This window comes from Jaculus jaculus, chromosome 1, assembly GCF_020740685.1.
Source record: "Jaculus jaculus isolate mJacJac1 chromosome 1, mJacJac1.mat.Y.cur, whole genome shotgun sequence".
NCBI lineage: Eukaryota > Metazoa > Chordata > Mammalia > Rodentia > Dipodidae > Jaculus > Jaculus jaculus.
This window is the reverse complement of record NC_059102.1, coordinates 211,003,373-211,022,512: the sequence shown is the minus strand read 5'-3', so window position 1 is coordinate 211,022,512 and position 19,140 is coordinate 211,003,373. Positions and strand designations below refer to the sequence as shown.

The following is a 19,140-nucleotide window of genomic DNA, read 5'->3' as shown; positions in this document are numbered from 1 at the left end:
ACTACTTTATTTTATACTATAAAATGTTGGAAGAGTTTTGTTCTTTTTCATTTAATTCTAGTAATTTTATCTTTTTCTAAAATTTCTTCAATGACTTATTCATCATTCAGTAATATATAGTTTAATTTTTGAAGTTGAATATTTTATAGTTTCTCTTATTGTTGATTTCTAGTTTTTTTTTCCCTTTTTGTGTAGTTAAAATAAAAGAAGTTATTTCAATAATAATATATTTGTTGAGACTTTCATTTTGTTCTCATATATGATTTATTCTAGAGGAAGATCCTTTAGCTGTTAAGATCTATATTTATTTTTCAGTGTTTGGATGGAATGTTCTTTCAATGTTTAGAGGCACCAATTGAACCATATTTAACACAGACATTTTCCTGGTTTTTTTTTTTTCTTTTTCTAATTTTTTTTCTTTTCAAATTTTTTTAAAATTTAATTTATTATTTTCCTTTTCAGCAAATACAGGCAGTTTGGTACCATTGTTTAGGTTCATCCATCATCTAGCCCCTCAAAATGGATCCTCCTTGTTGATGTAAATGGGTCGTGCATTGTGGAGTTAGTCCACAGTTATTGGTAGGATAAATGTCTCTGCATATCATGACCCAACATGTGACTCTAATATTCTTTCCGCCCCCTCTTCCGCAAAATTTCCCTGAGCCATGTTGGGTTCATTTTGGTCTGCTTTAGTGCGGAGGTGTTGGGGGCCTCTGAGGTTCTGCCTCTCTGATTTGGTGGGAGTTGATTTTTCTCTGTGTTGGTCTCCTTCCCCTTTGTGCTGGTATCCGGTTCATCAGGAAAACAGCACCCTTGCTTGTTTCAGCAATTTTCTTCAGTAACAGTCAGGAGCCTTTTGAGTTATATTGGGGCAGCTCTCTCTTTAGGACCAGCATCTATCTGAAAAAGAGAAGCAGATTCTCCAACAGAGAGTAAGTTAGCACCCAGAACATTGATATAACACTTACTTTTTTGATAGAGAGTTTAATAGGTGTAGGCCCTCTTGTACCCCATGATTAATGGTAGCTTGATATTGGAGAGTGGGCTTATGTTTGGATATGGTTCTGACTTGTTTCTCAGCTCCAGCTATGGGTCTCATACCACTGAGGGTATCAGTAAGCCAAATCAAGAGAAGTTGGTTCCCCACCATGGCTGTGTGCCACTATTGCACTTGTGTGGTGATCACACCAGGTTATTGTTGCTAAGTAGGTTGGACCATGAGTTGCTTGGACAGATATTGGTCATTTCCCATAACTGCCCATGTAAGCACCTTCTGGCACTAGACACGCTGACTGTCTGGGACTGACTCTCTCCTGGCTTCCAGCCATGCCATTCCATTTTACTTGTTAGCTGCGTATGGAGTCTTCAGCAATAGGGTCTTACCACTATCCTTTGGTGGGTAATCAAGTACTCTGACAGAAATCTGTCATACTTTTAGGGAACCTTGTAGGACTCTCTGATCAAAAGGTCATTGTGGATGATAGCCCCATGCTGGTAGTGGGGGTTACAGGTCAGTGCACACAAAGAAAATGAGGGAAAACATAAATAATATACAAGAGTTAGAGAGGAGGGGGGGAGGGGGAGAAGTAGGGAGGGAAGATGTAGAAGATTTAGGTTAGTCTTGATCCTACCCTCTCCAGTGTCTTGTGGTTCAAGTGTTTCCTGAAAGGTTCTAGTGAAGGTTCAGCCATTTGGTCTGTCTTTTAGGAAGTAGAATTTTATGGTACCATTGCTGTTTGGGTCCAGATTACTGTTTTCCGCACTTCGTTGCCCTCCCTGCCCTCCCCATCCATCCTATTATCTAGTCCATGAGGTGCTTGCTGAGTATGTAAGGTATCTTGGGTAGATTCACGTTATGTGTTGTAGATGAGTGAGACTATGTGTAGATTTTTTTTTCTATGATTGGGTAAGTTCACTGAGAATGATCTGTTCCAGGTTCAACCATTTTTCCTCAAATTTATTTGTGTTGTTTTTCTTACTGCTATATAGAATTCCATTGTGTAGATATACCACATCTTTGTTATCCATTCTTCTAATGATGGACATATGGGTTGATTCCAGCTTTTAGCTTTAACGAATTGAGCAGCTACAAACATGGTTGAGTAAATCTCTCTGGCCTGTGGTTTGAAGATTTTAGGGTAGATGCCCAGTAAGGGTATAATTGAGTCTGTTGGTATTTCTTTTTTTTTTTTTTTAATTTTTTAAATTTTTTTAAATTATTTATTTATTTGAGAGCGACAGACACAGAGAGAAAGACAGATAGAGTGAGAGAGCGAGAATGGGCGCGCCAAGGCTTCCAGCCTCTGCAAACGAACTCCAGACGCATGCGCCCCCTTGTGCATCTGGCTAATGTGGGACCTGGGGAACCGAGCCTCGAACCGGGTTCCTTAGGCTTCACAGGCAAGCTCTTAACCGCTAAGCCATCTCTCCAGCCCTCTGTTGGTATTTCTATAGTCAGCTTTTTCAGGAGTCTCCATATTGCTTTCCAAAGAGGTTGTACCATCCTACATTCCCACCAACAGTGAATGAGTGTTCCTGCTTCTCCAAATCCTCACCAGCATTTATTTTCATTTCACTTTTTGATGTTGGCTATCCTTACTGGGGTAAGGTGAAATCTCATAGATGTTTTAATTTGCATTTCTCTGATGATTAGGGATGATGAACATTTTCTTAAGTGTATGTTTGCCATTTGTATATCTTCCTCTGTGAACTGCCTGTTTAACTCTGTACCCCATTTTGTGAATGGGGTGTTTGTCTTCTCATTGTTTAGAATTTTGAGTTCTTTGTATATTCTAGAGATTAGGCCTCTATCAGTTGGATAACCTGCAAATATTTTCTCCCATTCTGTGTGTATTCTATTGGCTTTGCTTATTATATGCTTGTCTTTAAAGAAACTCTTCAGCTTCATATGATCCCATTGGTTGAGTGATGTTTTAGGAACATGAGCCACTGGGATTTTGTTCAGGAAGTCTTTTTCCATTCTTACATCATGCAAAGTACTTCCTAAATTTTCTTCCAGTAGGATTCAAGTTTCTGGTCTTATATTGTATATGGTTATCCAGTTTGTCCAGCACCAATTGTTGAAGATGCTATCTTTTTTCGAACCTATATTGTTTGGGCATTTGTCGAATATCAAGTAGCTATAGTTTCTTGACCCAAAATCCAGGTCCTCAAGACTATTCCATTGGTCTATACTCCTGTTTTTATGCCAGAACCATGCTGTTTTTATTACTATGGCTTTGTAGTATAGCTTTGATCAGGTATGGTGATACCACCAGAGGTATTTCTTTTGCTGAGGATATGTTTGGATAAACGTGGCCTTCTGCCTTTCCATATGAAATTTGAGATCAATTTTCTATCTGTGAAGAACACTATAGGGATTTCACTTGGAATTGCAATAAATCTATATATTGCCTTTGGTAGGATTGTCATCTTCACAATGTTAATTCTGCCTATCCAGGAGCATGGGAGGTCTTTCCATCTTCTCAAGTCCTCCTCAATTTCTTTTTTGAGATTTTTATGTTTTTGTTGTATACATCTTTTACTTCCTTGGTTAATGTTATTCCAAGGTATTTTATATTTTTTGTTGCTATTGAAAATGGGACTATGTCCTTTATTTCTTTTTCTATATCTTTGTCATTTGCATATACATATGCTACCAATTTTTCTGCATTGATTTTGTATCCTGCTACTTTGCTATAGGAGTTAACCACCTTCAGGAGTTGTGGGATCGAGTCTCTCGGGTCTCTTACATATACAATCATGTCATCAGCGAATAGAGCTAACTTAATTTCTTCCTTTCCAAATTGTATCCCTTTTATTTCCTTCTCCTGTCTTATTGCATGAGCTAGTACTTCCAGAAGTATATTGAAAAGCAGAGGTGAGAGAGGACATCCCTGTCTTGTTCCTGATCTCAATGGGAATTCCTCCAGTCTCTCTCCATTAAATACTATTTGGGCCTTTGGAGCTTTGTATGTTGGCTTTATTATGTTAAGATGTGAACCGGCCATGCCGATTCTCTCCAATATTTTGATCATGAAGTGATGTTGTATCTTGTCAAAGGCCTTTTCTGCATCTATCGAAATGATCCTGTGGTTTTTCTGTATAAGCTTGTTTATGTGGTGTATTACATTGACAGATTTTTGTATGCATGAACCACCCTTGTGTTCCTGGGATAAATCCCACTTGGTCAAGATGGATAATGCTTTTGATGTGTTGTTGGATTCAGTTTACGAGTATTTTGTTGGGGATCTTTGCATCTAAGTTCATTAGGGAAATAGGCCGGTAGTTTTCTTTTCTTGTGGCATCTCTGCCTGGTTTTGGCATTAGGGTGATACTAGCTTCATAGAAGGAGTTGGGTAGCTTTCCCTGTTCTTCAATTGTGTGGCACAGTTTTAGAAAGATTGGTTTGAGTTCTTACATGAAGGTTTGATAAAATTCGGCTGGGAATCCACCTGGCCCTGGACTCTTCTTTTTTAGGAGGATTTTTATTACTTTTTCAATCTCCATGAGTGTGATGGGTTCAGTGAGGTGATTAATCTGCTCTGAGTTTAGCTTTGGTAGATGATATGCATCCAGGAATTTATCCATCTCCTCCACATTTTCCAGTTTTGTGGTGTAGAGGTTTTTGAAATAAGTCCTGGTGATTCTGCCGATTTCACTCATGTCTGTTGTGATCTCTCCTTTTTCATTTTGAATTTTGTTAATTTGGAGTCTCTCCTTTTTTTGCTTGATCAAATTGGCCAGAGGTTTGTCAATCTTGTTTATTTTTTCAATGAACCAACTCTTTGTTTTGTCAATTGCCTTAATTTTTTCCTTGGTTTCCAATTCATTAATTTCTCCTCTGATTTTAATTATTTCTTTCCTTCTGTAGCTCTTTGGGTTGGATTTTTCTTGTTTTTCCAATGCCTTTAGGTGGATGGTTAGGCTATTGATTTGGGATCTTTCTGTCTTTTTTATGAAGGCATTGAGTGCTATGAATTTTCCCCTGACGACTGCCTTCATTGTGTCCCATAAGTTTTGGTATGATGTGTTCTCATTGTCATTCAATTCCAGGAATTTTGCAATTTCATTTTTTATTTCATCCACTATCCATTTATTGTTTAAGAGTGTGCTATTCACTTTCCAGTTGCTGTTGGGGTTCTTGTTGTTTTTGTTGTTGTTGTTGATTTCTAGGAATATAGCATTATGATCTGATATCATGCAGGGAATTATGTCGATATTCCTAAATATGTGGAGGCAGTCTTTGTGACCCAATATATGGTTATTTTAAAGAATGTTCCATGGGCTGCTAAGAAGAATGTGTAGTCTGTGGAGTTGGGATGGAATGTTCTGTAGATGTCTGTTAGGTCTAAGTTCTCTATGGTTTTGTTGACCTCTCTTACTTCCCTGTTGAGCTTCTGTTTGGATGACCTGTCTATTACTGATAATGGTGTGTTAAAGTCCCAAGCTATGATGGCGTTGGTGGTTATTTCTGTTTTATTGTCAAGTAGGTTTTGTTTTATGAACTGTGGTGCCCCTGTGTTTGGTGCATACAGACTTATGATTGTAATATCCTCTTGATGGATTGTTCCCTTTATAAGTAGGAAGTAGCTTTCTTTGACTTTTTTGATTGTTTTTGGTTTGAAGTCAATTTTATCTGATATTACTATAGCTACACCTGCTTGTTTCTTATTCCCATTTGCTTGGAATATTGTTTTCCACCTTTTCACCCTGAGGAGGTTTCTGTCTTTAGTGGTAAGGTGGGTTTCCTGCAGGCAGCATATTGAGGGGTCTAATTTTCTGATCCACCCTGTTAGCTTGTGTCTCTTGATGGGTGAATTAAGGCCATTAATATTTAGGGTGATAACTGTGAGATTTGATTTGATCCCTGCCATGTTGGGGTGGTAGAGGTGTGTTGGCATTTCCATGGAATTTAAAATTTTTTCTATCTACTCTGGGTTTGGCTGCTGTGCTCTACTTCTTGTAGGCATTTGTGTTTGGTTGTTTGTTTCTTCTCTGTGGAGAATTTCGTGGAATGCTTTCTGTAGGTTTGGTTTTATGTTCATATAATTGTAAAGCTGAGTCTTGTCATGGAAAGTTTTCATTTCACCATCTATTATAATGGAGACTTTTGCTGGGGAGAGTTGTTTGAGTTGGAAGCCATAGTTTCTTAGAGTTTGGAGAGTTTCATTACAGGCCCTTCTACCTTTCAGGGTTTCCATTGAGAAGTCTGAAGTAATTCTAATGGGGTTTTTTGAAAGTGGTGTGCTGTTTGTCCTTAGCTGCTTTTAGGATTTTCTCTTTGGTGTCAATGTTTAGAGTCTTAATTATAATATATCTTTGGGAGTTTCTCCTTTGGTCTAGTCAGTTAGGAGTTCTGTTTGCTTCTTGTATCTTGATTGGCCTTTCTTTTAAGAGACAGGGGAAGTTTTCTTCAATTATTGTGTTAAATAAGTTCTCCATGCCTTTGTTATGAAATTCTTCTCCTTCTGGTATTCTGATGATTCTGATATTAGGACGTTTAAGTGTATCCCACAATTCTCTCATGCTCTGTTCACAGGAACTTTTGAACTTACTGAAATTTTTGGACTCTTGAACTGTTTTTTCCATCCTGTCTTCCAGATCAGAGTTTCTATCCTCCACTTTGCTGACTCTATTCTTGAGAGCCTCTAGAAAGTTTTGGACTTGTTCAATTAAGTTTGCATTTTCTACTACTTTTCTGTGTATCACTTCCATTGCTCTGTCCATCTCCCTTTTCACCTCATTTTCTGATTTTCTTGATGATTCTTGGAATTCATCCTTGCATTTCTTTATGTTTTCATTTAGTGTGGCCAGTTGATTTTTAAGGTCCTCTTTTTTTTTTTCACTCTCCCTCAACTCTCTTAGCTCTCTTTGAATTCCTTCCAATATCTTATCATATTGCTCTAGTTTAGTGATGGTATCATCCCCACGATTAGCGTACCTTTGTTGCTTTCCTGCAAGTTCTAGCAGTAGGTTAGTCAGGGTTGCATTGCTCATACTTCCACTTGATATTGATCCTAAAAACTCTTCTATGTTTTGGTTAGTTGTGATCCTTGTTGGACTGCTTGATCTATCTGGATTTTCTTGCATTTTATTTTTCATGTTATTTTTTTTTGCGCTGTGGTCTACCCATGACAGTGTATGGGTAGGTAGGTCAGGGGACCAGCCTGGGCTCTAGTTCAATGAGGTTTCATGGCAGCCTGGGGTAGTTGCCAAGCAGCATTGGTTTTTGCTCTCTCTTGTCAAAGCTGCCTTCCTACTGCCTGATAGGGGTGCCAAAGTTGACTGAATTCTCACCCAGTAAGGCACCAAAACTGTCTGCCTTGGAGCTTGGAAGGGGACTGAGGGAGCAAGCTCTGAAGCTGCCTGAACTCTGGCTGGGAACACTGGGACCTGCAAACAGTCTGCGTTGCCCAACCACAGGGGACTGGGGGATGGGCGGCAACATACAGATGGGGGATGGCATCTGAGCTGGCACTAGTCACTCAGTGTGGGCTTGTGTGGCCCTTGCTGTGGTACTGGGCCTGCTGCAGGTGCAATTGTAGTGCAGAGGCAGCTGCTGTGCACACAGGATTGGGGCACAGCATAGGCTGGCTGGAGGGCATGTGATCAGAGTACAGCAGCTGGGGGTCTGGCAGCCGCCTGATCCCAGCTGCGGTGGTCACCGTGGGTGTGCGAACCGAGCACAGTGCAGCGGGCTGGCAGGTGCAATCAGAGTACAAGAGCAGAGGTCCGCACGGGTGTGGAGATCCCCACGGGTATACAAATGGAGCACAGCAGTGGAGTGCCCCACGGGTGTGTGATCAGAGCACATCGCAGCGGGCTGGCAGGTGCTTGATCGAAGCACAGCCGCTTGGGGCGTGGGGTGCGGCAGCTGTATGGGGTGGTAGACTACCCACCCGAGAGGGGATCCATGATCCCCTGTTTTTCTCACTCTGTGCCCTCCTGCTGGCAAGAAGACCCTGATAACCCTTAATTTCTTGTCTTTCTTTCCCCGGTATTTGCAGCTCAGCTAGGCAGTCACTATATTGGCTGGAAGTCCTCTTTTCACAATTTTTATTAACATTTTCCATGATCATAAAAAATATCCCATGGTAATACCCTTCCCCCCACTTTCCCCTTTGAAATTCCATTCTCCATCATATTACCTCCTCATCTCAATCATTCTACTTACTTATATACAATACCAACCTATTAAGTATACTATTAACCTATTAAGTATATTAAGATATTCCTTTTATATCTCCTTTTTAACTTACTGGCCTCTGCTACTAAGTATTTTCCTTCTCATACAGAAGCCCAATCATCTGTTGCTAGGATCCACATATGAGCGAGAACATGTGGTGCTTGGCTTTCTGGGCCTGGGTTACCTCATTTAGTATAATCCTTTCCAGATACATCCATTTTTATGCAAATTTCATAACTTCACTTATTTACCACTGAGTAGAACTCCATTGTATAAATATGCCACATCTTCATTATTCACTCATCATTTGAGGGACAGCTAGGCTGGTTCCATTTCCCAGCTATTATAAATTGAGCATCAATAAACATGGTTGAGCACGTACTTCTAAGGAAATGAGATGATTCCTTTGGATATATGCCTAGGAGTGCTATAGCTGGGTCATACAATCTTCTGCTGTTATAGGAACCTCCACACTGATTTCCACAATGGCTGGACCAGATTGCATTCCCACCATCATTGTAGAAGGGTTCCTCTTTTTCCATACCCCAGCCAGCTTTTATGATCATTACCTTTCATGATGGTGGCCAATCTGACAGGAATGAGATGTAATATCAATGTAGTTTTAAATTGCATTTCCCTGATGACTAGTGATGTCAAACATTTTTTTAGATGTTTATATGCCATTCGCATTTCTTCCTTGAAGAATGCTCTACTTAGCTCCATAGCCCATTTATTGATGGGCTTATTTGATTCCTTATTATTTAAGGTTTTGAGTTCTTTGTATATCATAGATATTGATCCTCTATCAGATATAGAGCTGGCGAAGATTTTTTCCTATTCTGTAGGTGGCCTCTTTGCTTTATTCACTGTGTCCTTTGCAGTGCAAAATCTTTGTAATTTCATGAGGTCCCTTTGATTAATCTGTGGTTTTATTGTCTGAGCAATTGGGGTTGTATTCAGAAAGTTTTGACCAAGACCAATATGTTGAAGGGTTTCCGCTACTTTTTCATCTAGCAGTTTCAGAGTTTCAGGTCTGATGGTAAGGTTTTTATCTATTTGGACTTAATTCTTCTGCATGGAGAAAGAGAAGAATCTATTTTCATCCTTCTACAGATATATATCCAGTTTTCCCAACACCATTTGCTGAAGTGCCTGTCTCTTCTCCAATGAGTATTTTTGGCATTTTTATCAAATATCAGGTGGCCATAGCTACCTGGACTTACATCTGGGTCCTCTATTCTGTCCCATCAATCTACATGTCTGTTTTTGTACCAGTACCATGCTGTTTTTGTTACTATGGCTTTGTAGTATAGGTTCAAATCAGGTATGGTGATACAACCAGCCTTATTTTTGATGCTCAGTTTTATTTTAGATATTCAAGGTTTTTGTGATACCAAATGAATACTTGGGTTTTTGTTTTTTTTTTTTTTTTTTCATTTCCATGAAGAATGTCTTGGAATTTTGATTGGGATTGCCTTAAGTGTGTAGTTTGCTTTTGGTAATACTGCCATTTTCACAATATTGATTCTTCAAATCCAGGAACAAGGGATGTTTTTCCACTTTCCAGTGTCTTCTGCAATTACTTGCTGGAGTGTTTTAAAGTTCTCATTGTAGAGATTCTTTACTTACTTATTTAGGTATAGTCCAAGGTACTTTTTTTTTTTTTTTGGATGTAATTGTGAATGGGAGTGATTCTCTGATTTCATCCTCTGTGTGTTTGTTGTTAGCATATATGAAGGCTAGTGATTTCTGTGTATTTATTTTGTATCCTGCTACATGGATATAAGCTTTTATCAGATGTGACAGTTTGCTAGTAGAGTCTTTAGGGTCCTTTATGTATATAATCATGTCATCTGCAAATAATGTTAACTTGATCTCTTCCTTTCCAATTTGTATCCCTTTTATGTGTGTCTCTTACATTAGTGCTATGGCTAAAACTTCCAGTACTATATTAAATAAAAGTGGGGACAGTGGATACCCTTGCCTTGTTCCTGATTTTAGTGGAAAAGCTTCCAGTTTTTCCCCATTTAGATTTAGTAATATGTTGGCTGTAGGCTTGTCATACGTAGCTTTTATTATATTGAGATATGTTCCTTCTATTCCCAGTCTCTGTAGGACTTTTATCATGAAAGGATGTTTGATTTTGTCAAACGCTTTCTCTGCATCTAATGAGATGATCATGTGATTTTTGTCCTTCAATCCATTTATATAATGTATTACATTTATAGATTTGCATATATTGAACCATCCCTGCATCTCTGGGATAAAACCTACTTAGTCAGGATGAATGATCTTTCTGGTATATCCTTGTATACTGTTTGCCAATATTTTTGTTGATAATTTTTGCATCTATGTTCATGAGGGAGATTGGTTTGTAATTTTCTTCTTTTGTTCTATCTTTGCTTGGTTTTCGTGTCAGGGTGATGCTGGCTTTATAGAAGGACCGTAGTAGAATTACTTCTTTTTTTGTTTCTTGGAAAAGCTTAAGAAGAAATGGTGTTAGCTCTTCCTTGAAGGTCTGGTAAAATTCAGCAGTGAATCCATCTGTGCCTTGGCTTTTTGTATTTGGGAGAATATTGATAATTTTTCAGATCTCCATGCTTGTTATAGGTCTATTTAAGTGATTAATCTCATATTGATTTGATTTAGATAGGTCATATAAATCAAGGACATCGTCCATTTCTTTCAGATTTTCATACTTTGTAGACTATATGCTTTTATACTATGTCCCTATAATTTTTTAAATTTCTCTGAAATCTGTTGTGATGTCCCCATTTCATCTCTAGTTTTTATAAATTTGTGTCACTTTCTTTTTTTTTGGTCAGATTTGCTAAGGTTTTATAAATCTTGTTTATCCTTTCAAAGAAGCAACTCTTTGTTTCATTATTTTTTTTTGATTTTGTTTTTGTTTCTATTTCATTAATTTCTGCCCTAATCTTTATTAATTCTTCCCATCTACTGATTTTTGGTTTGCCTTGTTCTTCTTTTTCCAAGGATTTAAGGTGAAGCACTATATCATTTACTTGCGACCTTTCTAATTTCTTAATATAGGCACTTAAGGCTATAAATTTACCTCTTAGAACTGCCTTCATTGTGTCCCAGAGATTTTGGTATGTTGTTTTCTCATTATCATTTCACTCTATAAATTTTTTGATTTATTTCTTGATTTCTTCATTGACTCATTCATCATTTATTAGTTTATTGTTTAGTTTCCATGACTTTGTGTATGCTCTATAGCCTTTCTTGATATTGATTTGTAGTTTAATACCATTGTGGTCAGATAGAATGCAAGAAATTATTTCAATTTTCCTGAATTTGTTAAGACTTGCTTTGTGTCCTAATATATGATCTGTTTTAGAGAATGTTCCATGTGCTGCTGAAAAAAATGTATATTCTGCATCATTTTGATGAAATGTCCTGTATATATCTGTTAGGTCCATTTTTTCTATGACCTCATTTAGTCCAGATGCCTCTCTGTTTATTTTTTCCTGGGATGACCTGTCAATTGATGAGAGTGGGGTGTTAAAATCACTCACCACCACTGTGTTTGGTGTTTTCTATGACCTTAGTTCTAATAGTGTTTGTTTGATGAATTTGTGAGCCCACATGTTAGGTGCATATATGTTTAGGATTGCAATGTCCTCCTGTTGGAGTGTGCCCTTAATCTATATAATGTGTCCATCGTTATCTTTCTTGACTAACGTTGGACTGAAGTCTCCTTTGTCAGATATTAGGATAGCAACCCCTGCTTTTTTTTAGGCCCATTTCCTTGAAACACCATTTTCTAACCTTTCACCCTAAGATAATGCCTATCCTTTGTAGAAAGGTAAGTTTCTTGGAGACAACTAATTGTAGGATCCTGATTTTTATCCCAGTCTGCTAACCTATGTCTTTTGGTTGTGGCATTGAGGCAGGTGATATTAAGAGATATTATTGAAAGGTGAGTATTTATGTTTGCCAATTTTTTTTGTAGTTCCGGTTCTACCTTTGCTCTCTTATGTTAACTCATATTGGAGTATTGCTTGTTTTTTTCTAGGTTCCTTATATGTGTGCTTTTTCTTTTCTTCATTATGGAGGATTCTCTCAAGTATTTTTGGTAGAGCTGGTTTTGTCTTCAAATACTCCTTTAACCTGCTTTTGTCATGGAATGTCCTTATTTCTCTGTCTATTTGAATGGATATCTTTGCATGATAAAATAACCTTGGTTGACAGTTGTTATCTTTCAGAACTTGGAATACATCACTCCAAACCTTATGCTTTTAAAGTTTGTATTGAATAATCTGCTGTAATCCTGATGGGCCTGCCTTTGTAGGTAACTTGATTTTTCTCTCTTACTGCTTTCAAGATTTTTTTGGTTTGTGTGTTTGGTAGTTTAATTAAAATATTGCGAGGAGAGGTTCTTTCCAGGTTTTGTCTGGCTGGGTTTCTAAAGGATTCCTGTATCTGCATTGAGACCCTTTTCCCAATTTGGGGGAAGTTTTCTTCTATGATTTTGTTGAAGATGCCTACTATGCCTTTGGAGTGAAATTCTTCTCCTTCTACTATGCCCTGAATTGTTACATTTGATCTTTTCATAGCTCCCCTAATATCTTGAAATTTCTATTCATACTTTTCTATAAGTTTGTCTTTCTCTTTGTTGGCCTGTATTAGATCTGCCACCTGGTCTTCTAGCTTAGATATTCTGTCCTCTCCTTCATTCATTCTACTGGTGAGATTTTCTGCTGAGTTTTTTTTTTTTTTTTTTTTTATTTCATTTTCTGTGTTCTTCATTGCTAGTGATTCTCACTGGTTTTTCTTTATTATATCTATTACCTTATTTATGTCCTGTATTATCCTCTTTATTTCATTAAATTGGTGTCCTGCATCTTCTTTGATTCCTTTGATTTCCTCTTTGATTTTCTCTTTGACTCCTTTGATTTGTTCTCTGACTTCTTTGAACATATTTACAATCATTCTTTTGAAATCTCTCTCAGGCATTTCCTCTAACTCGTTCTCACTGAAGGTCATTTCTGATGCATTAATACTTTTTGGTGGATTTATATTGTCTTGCTTTTTAGTGTTTCTTTTGTTATAATGTATATATTTTTTGTATCTTGGATTAAGTTAATGCTGGGTTTTCTAGCTAGCTGGGTATTCTTAGCTGTATCAATTGATCTGATGTTGCATATCTTCAGGGTAGGAGCTTAAGGTGTTAGGTGTGGCTCTTGAGATTCTCAGAGTGTCTACAAAAGTGTCCCTAGGGGTTGAGTTTGCCTGCTAAGGGAGTATTCAAGTAGGCTGAGTGGAATAAGATACAGGTAGATACTAAAAGTTAACTAAACACTTTATACATTCAATCAAATTAGCACCAAATATTTATGTAAGAGCAGGTATTATAACAACAAGCTGCTGAAGCTGCTTGCTGGATCTGTCGTTGCTGTGGCCTCTGTTGCCAGTGCTGGAGCTGCTGGTGTTGCTGCTGGACTCTTGTCCTCCTTGGGTCCCTCTGTCGGCTCAAGTTGGCTTGGCCGGTCCCAGGACTGCTGCTCTGCCTGCTGGAACTGGGCACAGGCAGTGGGGGAGGGGAGTGAGCCACAGCTGCTCTGGTTTTCTCACTGTCCCACGTGTTCCTCTACCTTTTGATCTGCTCCTCCATTGTTCACTGCCACTGTCTCTTCATGTTCCTAGAGTTTGCAGAGACCTCCGGTGTGAGTGGAAGCTCCCCTCCCCTGGCTTTTTCCTGCAGCTCAAGCTGATCCTGGCTGTTTTATGCTTCAGTGCTGCCACCACGGTTGGTGGATCTGCTGGGGCCGCTTTTGCCGGCCTGTGTGGGATCTGGATGCTCTGGATCTCTTCCACTTCTCTCCTGCCATTCCAATTTCCTAAACACCTTGCATTTTAGTTGATGTGTGTATTTTGCTGAGTTTTTTTTGGTCTTTTTCCCAGCTAGGCTGCTTTGGCATGGTGCCTACGCCACCATCTTAACCGGAAGACTCTGTGTTTTGTTTTTTATATGAATAATCTGCTAAATGGTCAGAGTGTATTTTTCAAATCATCCATTATTATCATGTTGAGATAAATCTAATTTATCACCAAGTAGTATTTATTTTATGAACTTGTGTTCACTCATATACCATGCATACATATTTAGGACTGTAGTAGTCTCATGATGGAGTATTCATTAATTAGTATTTCATAACCTTATGTATGGCTTCTATTTCTTGCCTTAAGTCCATTTTGTGAGGTATTAGAACAATAATACCTATATGCCTGTAGTGATAAAAAAGAAAGTTCCAAAAAACATTAGGTATATTAACAAAGTGAATGGAGTATCTCATATTGATATATCTAATGTGTTACAGAAGCAAGAAGAAGTGGAACTATTAACATAAAATTTGTGGCATCATTAGCATTTGTTCATGAACCAAAATGGATAAATCATGTTATTTTCAACAAAAAATGTTGAAAACATAGGCAGCTGGCTGTGTTTCATTATAATTTGCTTCACACCTGTGGATTCAACCACATGGAATTTTCTTTTAAGACCACATAAGTACTGGGCATTGATAGAGGTTTTATTCTTATCACAGTTGCCTAACTGAAATGATAAACAATTATTTAATAGCATTTATAATGTATAATATATGAACTGTAATATAGAGTTGATTTTATTATATGATAAATATTTGTGTAGATTATATACAAATATAGGTTGAGTTGCCCTAATTTAAAATTTAAATTTTCAAAAATCTAAAACTTTTGAGTCATGATATAACACTACAAATGAAAAATTCTACCACAGGAAATTTTGTTGCATGCAGGCAATATTGTTTAAAATTACCTTTAATCTGTGAATGAATACTATATAAAATACATGATTTTTATGTGTAGACCTGGCTAACATCCAATGATGCCTCATTATATATAATGAAATTTGCCAAAGTTTGAAAAAAAATATCTAAAATCTGATGCAATTCTGATCCTAAGCATTTGTGCTAAGGCATACTTACCCTGAAATATGACATTTTATGTGAAAAATTTAAGCTTAGTTGTTCTTGTGCTTGACTGCAAAGCTACAGGACCCAGGTTTGATTCCCCTGTACCCACATTAGCCAGATGTACAATGTGGCATATGCATCTGGAGTTTGTTTGCAGTTGCTGGAGGCCATGACCCATCCACTCTGTCTCTATGTGCCTCACTCTTTCTCTCCCCCACTCTCAAATAAATATATATATTTAAATCTATTGGCATAAAATTTGTCAATATTCAATGTAAATATGAAGGCAGATCCCTAAGTAGAAAGGTTTTATTTGAAAATAAGGACAAATTAGAACTGCAATTCAGAATACAAACAAGGTCCATTCACTTGTGTCTAATGAAAAGCGAGGGGGAGTTCCATAAGTTGTTTTGAAGGAAAGTTTATTGGTAATAATGACAATTGTCCTGAGATGGCCAGTCCTGGGATGAGTAGCAGCAATTACTAGGAAAATATTTATTTATTTATTTATTTTTAATATTTTATTTAAATTTGACAGAGAAAGATGCAGAGAGACAAAGATGAAAATAGAGAGAGAATGGGTTTGCCAGGGCCTTCAGCTGCTGCAAAAAACTCCATCAGCATGCTCAACTATGTGCATCTGGCTTGCATGTGTCCTAGGGAATCAAAACTGGGTTCTTTAGCTTTGCAGACAAGCACCTTAACTGCTAAGCCATCCCTCCAGCCCCAAGGAAAAACTTACCTAAGTCCTAGCAGCTCTGTTTGTTATCTGGGATTGGAGACATTTCATGGACCAACCATCTTTGATCTGAGTGTTTCCCTATTTCTTGTCAACTCTGCATTCACTGAATTTTATGAAACTGATCCCATATTTATAACAGATCTTTACATCAACAATGATTATGTCTTTTGAAAAGCATGGGTCTATGGGGTTTGAATGTAAACTGAGCCCATAACCTTATGTGTTTGTGATTAAGCTTCATAGTCAATCCCCAGCTGGAGAAACCTTTGGAAGCCAAAGTCTTCCTGGAGGACTTATCTCTGTAGAGGTGAGTCAGCTCCATGTACCTCACTGAGTTCAATCTCTGTTTCTTTCCTGATACTATGAATTTGTTCACACATGGCTGTCTTCTCCTGCTATCCTTTCCCTCCCATGACACTTCCCATCAGAATTTTGGTCCAGATAATACTTTTCATTCCATAAACCACTTCTGGCCAATTTTTTTAAGACAGAGAGATTGAGAGAAAGAAAATTGGCATGCCAGGGCCTCAGCCACTGCAATCAAATACTAGATGCTTGTGCTAGTAATGGGCATTTGCTACGTTGCAGTTACCTCACCCTAGTGCGTCTGGCTAAGGTGAGATTTAGAGAGTGGAACTTGGGTCCTTAGGCTTTGCAAACAAGCACTTTAACCACTAAGCAATCACTCCAGTCCCTACCTTTTTTTTTTTTTTTTTTTTCATCTCAGCAATGTGGTGGGAAATGCTATTGGGTTCAGATGTTGAAATTCTTTTACCACTTAAGATATTCCTTTTAAGGAACTTTCTGCAATTTTTATGTCTTGGTTTTTTTTTTTAATCTGACCAATAATAATAATGTCTAGTTTATAAGAATTGTATAAAGGTAAGAAGGAGAAAACATTTGCTATTTCATGAGTAAAACTCATGAATATTGAAGGAATAGAGAAATGAGATATTATTCAAATTTTTTATTAGATATGTGAACATTTGAAAAATCAGAGTGCTTAGGAACAAGGCAAGTCATAGCACATCCATGATGAGGGTCAATAGTGTTAATTTTAAGTATCTACCTTAAATGTGTTGGGGGTTTTTGCTTGTTTATTTTAATTTTGTTTGTTTCCGTGTGTTGGTTCCAATTAACTCTGGGATTCAATTTCATATTCCTTAGCAGTAAAGCTTACTGGTACAGTTTGGTCCTATAAATCAGGAGGATAAAGCATATATACAAGATTGATTTCTGAATTTATTTAATTTAATTAATTTATTTATTTGTTTTTAGTTTTGAGATAAGATCTCAATCTAGCCATGGTTGACCTGGAATACACTCTGTAGTCTGAGGCTGTCCTGAAATCCACAGTGATCCTCCTACCTCTGCTTCCCAAGTGCTGGGATTAAAGACATATGTCAACATACCTAGCTAACTTCTGAATGTTTAAACCTAAAAGTAGAAGGAAATTTATCATTCTGTTTATAAATAATTTATGAACCTCGAGTGGGATTAAAAACTGAGTATTAAAAAATGACCTTGGAGTATACAGCATCTGCTCAGAAAATATTTATTTCTCCCATTCACATGTTGGAATTCAGTGAACTCCTAAATCAATATACATCTATTTTTTCCTGACTTTACTAGAGGGAATGAATTCATTAACATTCTAAATAATGTTTTGGCTACGTATTTGATATCAATAGAAAATGATATGGTTATAGACTATATTGCTAATATTTAATTTGCATGAGGCTTTTTCAGGTAATAGTGTGAGAAAATGCTTCTTTGAAATAATAATAAATAGTATTTTACTTTAGGAGTTATTGTTATTGATAACAGAAGCTACAGAAAATGCAAAATATAGAAGTGGAAAGTCCTGAGTGGCCTATAGGAAGGTAGCAATGAATTGGACCAAGTACAGACCTTATATCTAGAATTTGGATTAAAAAAATAGTTTATTTTTATTTATTTATTTATTTGAAAGTGACAGACAGAGAAACATGCAGAGAGGGGGGGGGGAGAGTGAGAGAGAATGGGCATGCCAGGGCCTCCAGCCATTGCAAATGAACTCCAGACACTTGTGCCCCCTTGTGCATCAGGCTAACATGGGTCCTGGGGAATCGAGCCTTGAACAGGGTCCTTAGGCTTCATAGGCAAGCACTTAACCACTAAGCCATCTCTCCAGCCTTAGAATTTGGCTTTTATCCCATGCTTTCACAGGGTACCAAAATAACTATTAAGATAGAAAATACTTTTTATATGATATGTAGAGTTTTTTATGTTCTTTTCTAAAACTTTTTCTGATTTAGTTTTTCATTGAGTAAATACTAAAGCTGCTTTAAGATGTCATATAAAAATAACAAAGTATGTAAAGCAGTATAGTTATATGTATCAAAGGGTCCAGACTACTGTGTTCAAGTAAGCACTTTTAAGTTTTACTAGTAGCTCTTGAACCAATCATTGGTGCACTTTGCCTGTGAAGTGCATATCAAAAATACCTGTTAATTCAATGAGATATCAGATTTCCTGTTTGGAGGGTTCATGAGTTATGACAAGCAAACTCTTAAATATTTATATAAATTTTTAGCTATTAAAAACTAACATGTATAGACTTAATTATAAAATATGTGCTTCTCATATTAACAGAAAATTTAACATAAAGTTACATAGAAAACTTATTTGCAGTGACAACAAAATTCTAATTTCTTAGGAAAAAAAAATGGATAATTCAGCTGTTCAGAAGAAAATAAATCAAAGGAAAACCAGCATAATAACACATGGGTAAATCAATGAAATTAGCTACATAAATCAGTAATGTATTAAAATTAAGCAAATGTTTGTATGCAGAATTTAATGAAGGAAACATATCTAAGAATACTTGGAAAATTACTATTCTTTTTTTTTAATTTTTTTTATATGGAATGCTTCATTAAATTGCATGTCATCCTTGAGCAGGGTCCATGCTAATCTTTTCTGTATTGTTCCAACTTTAGTATATGTGCTGCCAAAGTGAGCACTATTCTTATTTTTATAAAAGAGCATCTCTTCTGTATTAGACATAGCGCTTAATGCTGGCAATATAAAGTCAAATAAGGCACACATTGTCCACTCTTCCATAATGATAGAGAGTTGATACCAGTCAGTTTGTAGTCTTTTGCTAAGGGACTGAAAGAGGCCATCTGACCTGTTACTCTGTCAATGACTGTCAATAACGTATAATAGAATTAAAATAGACATTCTTTCTT

General features: G+C 37.1%; 1 non-coding gene across 1 annotated transcript; it reads right to left on the bottom strand.

The window, feature by feature from the left end:
• Positions 1–18,805: 18,805 nt before the first annotated feature.
• On the bottom strand, positions 18,806–18,912 carry LOC123458219. Its single transcript, XR_006635516.1, has one exon. It is a non-coding gene; the product is annotated as a U6 spliceosomal RNA (small nuclear RNA).
• Between the last annotated feature and the right edge of the window lie 228 nt (positions 18,913–19,140).